This window comes from Salvelinus sp. IW2-2015, unplaced genomic scaffold, assembly GCF_002910315.2.
Source record: "Salvelinus sp. IW2-2015 unplaced genomic scaffold, ASM291031v2 Un_scaffold5102, whole genome shotgun sequence".
NCBI lineage: Eukaryota > Metazoa > Chordata > Actinopteri > Salmoniformes > Salmonidae > Salvelinus > Salvelinus sp. IW2-2015.
This window is the reverse complement of record NW_019946368.1, coordinates 40,777-48,806: the sequence shown is the minus strand read 5'-3', so window position 1 is coordinate 48,806 and position 8,030 is coordinate 40,777. Positions and strand designations below refer to the sequence as shown.

Sequence of the window (8,030 nt, the reverse complement as noted above, 5' to 3'; positions counted from 1 at the left end):
ACAATTCTAATTTACTGACCAGTTAACAATTTCTATAAATCTACACCCCAGTTACAATTTCATAATTCTAACCCCAGTTCAATTTCTAATTTCATACCCAGGTTTTTTTATCACCAATTTCTAATCTACCCCAGTTACAATTACTAATTCTACTTCCCAGTTTACAAATTTCCTAATTTCTACCCCAGTTACAATTCTAATAAAATTCAACTCCCTCAGTTTACAAATGTAACTAAATCTACCTCCAGTTTTTACAATTTCTATTACTACCCCTTGTTATCACCATATTCTATTCCCACTAACCCCAGTTTAACATTCTTAAATTTATCCCCATGTTACTATATTCTAATTCTACCCAGTGTAGCGAATTCTAATCTACCCCCAGGTTAAAGTTTCATTCTACCCCTTGTATAATAATTGCTAATTCATTACCCATCTCAATTTTCATCAATTCTACCCCCATGTTACGAATTACTAAATCTTACCCCTCGTTACAATTCATAATTGCTTAGCGTATACAATTCTAATACTACCCCAGTACAATTCTAATTTTACCCAGGTTACATATTTCCTAATTTTCAGACCAGTTACAATTCTAGAATGTTCTACCCAGTTCACAATCTAAATCTTACCCAGTACAATATTCTAAATCTACCCAGTTACTAATTCTTCACATTCGGTACCCCGAGTTACGACATCACTATGGACAGACCCCAGGGTTACGAATTCGTGATCATACTACCCAAGTCCAATGTCTAATTCTACCAGTTAGCAATTCTAATTTCTACCCCAGTTACAATTCTAATTCTACCCAGTACCAATTCTAATTCTACCCCAGTTACAATTCTAATTCTACCCAAGTTACCAATTCGATATTTACACAGTGTACATTCTAATTCTGACCTGTTATGATTAGGGAATAGGTAGTTTAAGTAGTGCACCTATGTAGGGGAATAGGTAAGTTAAGTGATGCATATGTATAGTGAATGGTAGCCTAGAAAAGTCACTATGTGGGAATAGGAAGTTAGTAGTGGCACTGATTGTAGGGAGATCAGGAGCGCCCAGCATGAGTTTTTCAGTGGTTAGAGACGTGACATTAATAAGAATCTCACACGTTGTTTGACCAGGTTAATCGTACTGTTGGCGGCATTCGTGTATGGCACAAATAGGATTAATACACAACACAGTCATTGCACAACACACACACACACACACACACACACACACACACTGCCGTAGGCTAACCTATGATCTGTTTCTGCTGTAGGATGAAGTGAATCAGATCATGGAGACAAATCTGTGGCTGAGACACGTAGTACACCCACACACCAACACACACACACACACACCACACACACACACACACACACACAACACACCACACACACACCAACACACACACACACACACACACACACCACACACCACACACACACACACACACACACACACCACACAACCACACACACAACAATGATCTTATTGATGACTAATATGTTCCCTCAGAGGCCTACTAGGGGATGGGGTGAGGCAAGGGATGGGTGAGCAGGGATGGGGAGGCAGGATGGTGGTGGTGAGGCAGGAGGGGAGGGAGCCGGTCTGATTTTGTTATGTCAAAAACATCATGAATGTAGGACCCTTGCTTCACTGTGTGGTGATTGCCGTCATCTTAGGACCCATATGCTTGTCAGCTGCAAGTATGTGTGTGTGTTGTGTAGTGTTGTGTTGTGTGGTGTGTGTGGGTGTGTGTTGTGTGTGTGTGTGTGTGTGTGTGTGTGTTGTGTGTGTGTGTGTGTGTGTGTGGTGTGTGTGTGTGTGTGTGTGGTGGTGTGTGTGTTGTGTGTGTGTGTGTGCGTGTCCGTTGTGCCTTGTGTGTGTGTGTGGGTGTGTGTGTGGTTGTGTGCGTGTGCGCCGTGCGAGTGCGTATCCCTCTGTGTTTGTGTGTCCCTCTGTGTTAGAGACATTCATCCAGTCCGTAATCAATGAGCTTCCATGCAATAGCTTCCACTGTGGCCACTGCTACACTGAAACAGAGCCTCTGGAGATCTATGCGCCGCTGTCAATGAACCTATGACCTCTAGATAGCTAGGTGGCTAGTCTCTTGGAACTACATTGAACTATACTCTCTAGAAAGTAGGTTGGGGTAGTGTGCTCTCTCTGGAACTACATGACCTACTGACCTCTAGATAGCTAGGTGGCTTCTCTGGAACTACATGAACTACTGACCTCTGAATAGCCAGGTGGCTTCTTTGGAACTACATGACCTACTGACCTCTAGATAGCTAGGTGGCTTCTCTGGAACTACTGCATACTATACTAAGCAGTGAATTAGTCTTCTCTCTCTCTCTCTCTCTCTGTTTCTTCCTTTCTTTCTCTGTTTATTACTCTTGCTCTCTCTCCCTCTTTATTTCCCTCTATACCTTCCTCTCTCTCTCTCCTTTTCCTTCTCTTGCTTCTCTAGCTCTTTCCATCTGTCTCTGTAGAACAGGAGGGTGATATACACATCCTAACCTCGAGTATACTGGTACTGGCCTAAACACTATAATATAAAGATCTCTCTCTCATCAATCAATCAATGTGATCAGTCAAGCATGCCCATTAGAGTTAACATGTTAAAACTCTTACAGAGAGTAACACACCCTCCCAGTACTTCAGTACACACATGTCAACACTGTAAACTGTGTATACCTGTCCAAAATGGCTAATTTTGTACGTTTGCAATTCAGGCATCATTTCAAAATGTAACTCTCTGTCAGACATACACTGATGGTACAAAACATTAGGAACACCTGCTCTTTCCATGACATAGACGGACCAGGTGAATCCAGGTGAAAGCGATGATCCCTTATTGATGTCACTTGTTAAATCCACTTCAATAGACGATGAAGGGCAGGAGACAGGTTAAAGAAGGACTTTTAAGCCTGAGACCAATTGAGACATGGATTGTGTATGTGAGCCATTCAGAGGGTGAATGGGTAAGACAACAGATTTAAGTGTGTGAACGGGGTATGGTAGTAGGTGCCAGGTGCACCAGTTTGAGTGTGTCAAGAACTACAACTCTGCTGGGTTTTTCACACTCATCAATTTCCTCTGTGTATCAAGAATGGTCCACCACCCAACGGACATCCGCCAACTTGACACAACTGTGGGAAGCGTTGAGTCAACATGGGCCAGCATCCCTGTGGAACGCTTTCAACATTTTGTAGAGTCCATGCCCTGATGAACTGAGGTTGTTCTGAGGGAAACTCAATATTAGGAAGGTGTTCTTAATATGTTGTCAGCCATTATTTACTCAGGACTCATTTGAAATAAAAATGTAATGTAGAAATGTGAAATGAGTTTTGTCTCTTTTCATGATAATATTATGAGTTGAAAGAGACAGGCAAACTAACATAGTGCCTAACGACTAAAATTTTAGAAACTTGATTCACACGTCATTTGTGGCTTATCTTTGCAATAGCAGCTGTGAATTTAGTAATTGAAGCTTAGAAGCTTAGTATTCAAAGATCCATGCATATTCAACACAATCCCTTTTCAGATCATGACGTGACTAACAAACCTCAGCGCTCTCATAGGAAACCAAATGGAAAGCTAGCCTAGCATGAAGCTACACGTCTGACAAATGTTAGCGCTCTCCTAAGGAACCAAATGGGAAAGCTAGCCTAGCATGAAGATACATGGCTGACAAACTTTAGCGCTCTCATAAGTAAACAAATGGGAACGCAAGCGTAGCATGAAACAGGAAATTAAATAGGCCCCCATTATTACAGCTGCTACTTCCACATATTAATAAGAGAATCAATTGGTGTGTGTGTGGTTGCTTGTGTGTGTGTGTGGTGTTACCAGGACAAGCTGCTTTGAAGAACATTTTTTACCGTAAGACCTGTAGTTATTGATTGAATACCCAATCAAAGCATTCGTGGTGATGAATAATATTCAGTAGGCTACACTTTATTTTAATTCTTAAAAGTCTAAGCTCAATCTAAGCTAACACATGGAATTGTTTTAAGACGGATATACTATGGATCATTTCAGTTTTTGATTTTGGAATTTTAGGACCTTTTTAGGTATATCAAATATAATTGATTAAAGATATTGAATTTGGCTTGTATTACTTAAAGCCTATAGAAACACGTTTAATAACACATTCAGAAAAGTTTTTAAAAAGACAGTCAACAAATATATCCTTAAAGAAACAAGGTTTTGGAAGTGTCTTTCCTAATGTAGGAGATATAAGAATGCTCAGGAAATATTTACATATATATTATTTTGCACACATATTTAACCCCTTTTTGGATATAGGTAACCTTCAGATGAGTCCTGTGACATTAGACCAAAACAGAGAATACCATTGTTTAAATGAGTCTCTTTCCATAGAGACTTCATTAGAGACTCATAGTTTGTAGGTCAAACCGTTCGGACGCTACAGACGTCTTCGTGAGAAGACTGATTTTCGGGATGTTTCATGGTCTGACAAACCGCTCTAGCTCTGCAGTGCAGCATCGGCGGATCCAATGCAAAAAGACGGATATCTGTAATATCTATATCAGAAGGATATCTGTAATATCTATATCAGAAGGAAATCTCTAATATCTAATCAGAAGGATATCTGTAATATCTATATCAGAAGGATATTAATATCTATATCAGAAGGATATCTCTAATATCTATATCAGAAGGAAATCTCTAATATCTATATCAGAAGGATATCTCTAATATCTATATCAGAAGGATATCTGTAAATCTATATCAGAAGGATATCTCTAATATCTATATCAGAAGGATATCTGTAATATCTAATCAGAAGGATATCTCTAATATCTATATCAGAAGGAAATCTCTAATATCTATATCAGAAGGAATTCTAATATCTAATCAGAAGGATATCTGTTAATATCTATATCAGAAGGATATCTTCTAATATCTATATCAGAAGGATATCTGTAATATCTATATCAGAAGGATATCTCTAATATCTATATCAGAAGGATATCTGTAATATCTATATCAGAAGGATATCTCTAATATCTATATCAGAAGATATCTGTAATACTATATCAGAAGGTATCTCTAATATCTATATCAGAAGGATATCTGTAATATCTATATCAGAAGGATATCTCTAAATCTATATCAGAAGGATATCTCTAATATCTATATCAGAAGGATATCTCTGATATCTATATCAGAAGGATATCTCTAATATCTATATCAGAAGGATATCTCTAATATCTATATCAGAAGGATATCTCTAGCTTAAACCGACAGATTTGATTATTATCTATTACTATTTACTATTAGTTAGATTGACGCACCGGTGCATCAATAGACTCTAGGGGGTTAAATGAAGAAATTAATAAAAAATATTGGTTAAGTTTCAGTTCAAGATCATTCGGACAAATCCACGAGGGGGTTGTGTTGATAAAGTACTCAAGGCTGTATGTTTGTGTGTGTGTGTGTTCATATTTGTGCGTGTGTGTGTCTTGCTATCTTCCTTTCTTCTTAAGGGGACTCCCTAACACACACACACACACACACACCACACACACACATACACTCATTCATGCTGTGTTTGTGTTTCAGATCTGGAATGACTACAAACTGAGCTGGGCCCCAGTAGAGTTTGATGGATTGAGTTCATCAGAGTTCCATCCAACAAGATCTGGAGACCTGACATAGTGCTTTATAACAAGTGAGTCCAGACATAGTGCCTCTATAACAAACCTGACATAGTACTCTATAACAACCTGACATAGTGCTCTATAACAAACCTGACATTGTGCTCTTAACAACCTGACATAGTGCTCTCTAACAACCTGGCATAGTGCTGTATAAAAAGTGAGTCATGATTAGTGTTTATAACAAGTGATTTTGCCATGTCACTTAGCAGATATTTTTTTCTGTGAGACCAGTCATTTTTAGTATGTGTATTTTTTATTATTTTTATTTTACCGTTATTTTACCAGGTAAGTTGACTGAGAACACGTTCTCATTGCAGCAACGACCTGGGGAATAGTTACAGGGGAGAGGAGGGGGATGAATGAGCCAATGTAAACTATGAGATCAAGTGATATTGAACCAACTGAGACACACAGGACCAAGTACTAAAGTAGGTGCTGAACTGAACTGTTTGTGAAGAGAGATTTTAAAGACATTTATACAAACTATTTCCATTTTCTATGGATTTAATTTTTGATTAATTTCATATCTTATTATTTTATTTTGTTTTTATTCCAATATACAATGCAAAAGAATAACATTAAAATGCCCTTATAACAAAGGACAGCTCTTCTCAAAGTGTAACGACAATATCCTCCTCACTTCCTTGTTTCTTTTCTTTCTGATCCTCTCACCTTCCCCATATCTCCCTCTTCCTCCCTCTTCAAACACATCTCTTTCCTCTCTCTCCCACCCCCCAACTTCAGTTCAGTGCTGTGGGAGACTTCCTGGTTGAAGATAAGACCAAAGCTCTGTTGAAGTTTGACGGTACAGTCACCTGGGTTCCCCCCGCCATCTTTAAGTCCTCCTGCCCCATGGACATCACCTACTTCCCCTTCGACTACCAGAACTGCTCCATGAAGTTTGGCTCCTGGACCTACGACAAGGCCAAGATCGACCTGGTGCTCATTGGGTCAAAGGTTAGAAAAATATTTGCACATCYATTTTCTGATACACCATTTTGTGGTATAGAGCTATAAAGGAATTATGGGTAGTGTTCAAATCTTTAGGTTTGGATACCCAATTCTGTGGTATCCTATTGGTAGTTACAGTCTTGTCCAGTGTTCAATTCTTGACTATTGTAAGTCTTTTAATCTAAATCTCAGTTACTGAATCCATTCTCCAGAATTGTGTAATCCAACTAAGATTAAAGCATGTTTATGAAATAACTACTCAGAATCAAGCCCTCAATAAACCCGATGTCACCTACCTCAGGTCAACCTCAAAGACTTCTGGGAGAGCGGCGAGTGGGAGATCATCGATGCTCCGGGCTACAAGCACGACATCAAGTACAACTGTTGCGAGGAGATYTACCCAGACATCACCTACTCCTTCTACATCAGACGCCTGCCTCTCTTCTACACCATCAACCTCATCATCCCCTGTCTCCTCATCTCTTTTYTAACAGTCCTGGTCTTCTACCTGCCCTCCGACTGCGGAGAGAAGGTACGGTGCCTGCAGGAAGTGTCCACACCCCTTGGACTTTACCACATCTTGTTGTGTTGACTGTGTTGAACGTCTTTGTGGTCATGTATGTTGTCATGTTGTTGTGTTACAATCTATTTTCTATTATCTCCAGCAACAAACCAGCATCTACAGTATATAGTATGTGAAAACTGCCACTTTATATTTTATACATTCTACAGTCAAAGAAATTAAACAAAATACAAATTATGAATTGCTACAAATTATAAAATGAAGATGTTGTAGAAATTGTCCTTAAAAAATGATACAATTTGTACTTATTTTAATACTTTCATTAATCATTAATTCATTAATCATTAACATTTGTCGAATTCTCTTTTGACTTTGACAATAAAAAAATMACTTCCTGTCAAAGTCAGTGACAAGGAGATCTCAATGAAATGCATTTGAATTCCAGGTTGAAACACAACAAAATGTGGRAAAAGTCCAAGGGGGATGAATACTTCCTATAGGCACTGTAATAATGTTATAGCATGTTGCYATAGTAATGAAGTAGGGTCCGCCCACTCAAATCCACCAACACAAGGTCATGTGTCGGAGAAACTGAGTGTGCAGACCCTACTTCACATCAACTACTGTMAGTTGCTATCGATAAAAGTGTCTGCTACATGAGATATGTTATATATTACATTATTATATTAAACTACTCGTTTTATTATATTATATTCAATCAATAAGGCACGAGGGGGTGTGGTATATGGCCAATATACCACGGCTAAGGGCCGTGCTATATTGGCCGTATACCACAAACCCCCGAGGTGCCTTATTGCTATTATGAACTGGTTATCAACGTAATTAGAGCAGTAAAAATAAATGTTTTGTCATAC

General features: G+C 38.8%; 1 pseudogene; it reads left to right on the top strand.

The window, feature by feature from the left end:
* Positions 1 to 1,267: 1,267 nt before the first annotated feature.
* Positions 1,268 to 8,030, top strand: part of LOC112077967 (neuronal acetylcholine receptor subunit alpha-3-like) — a 43,962-nt pseudogene continuing 37,199 nt past the window's right edge.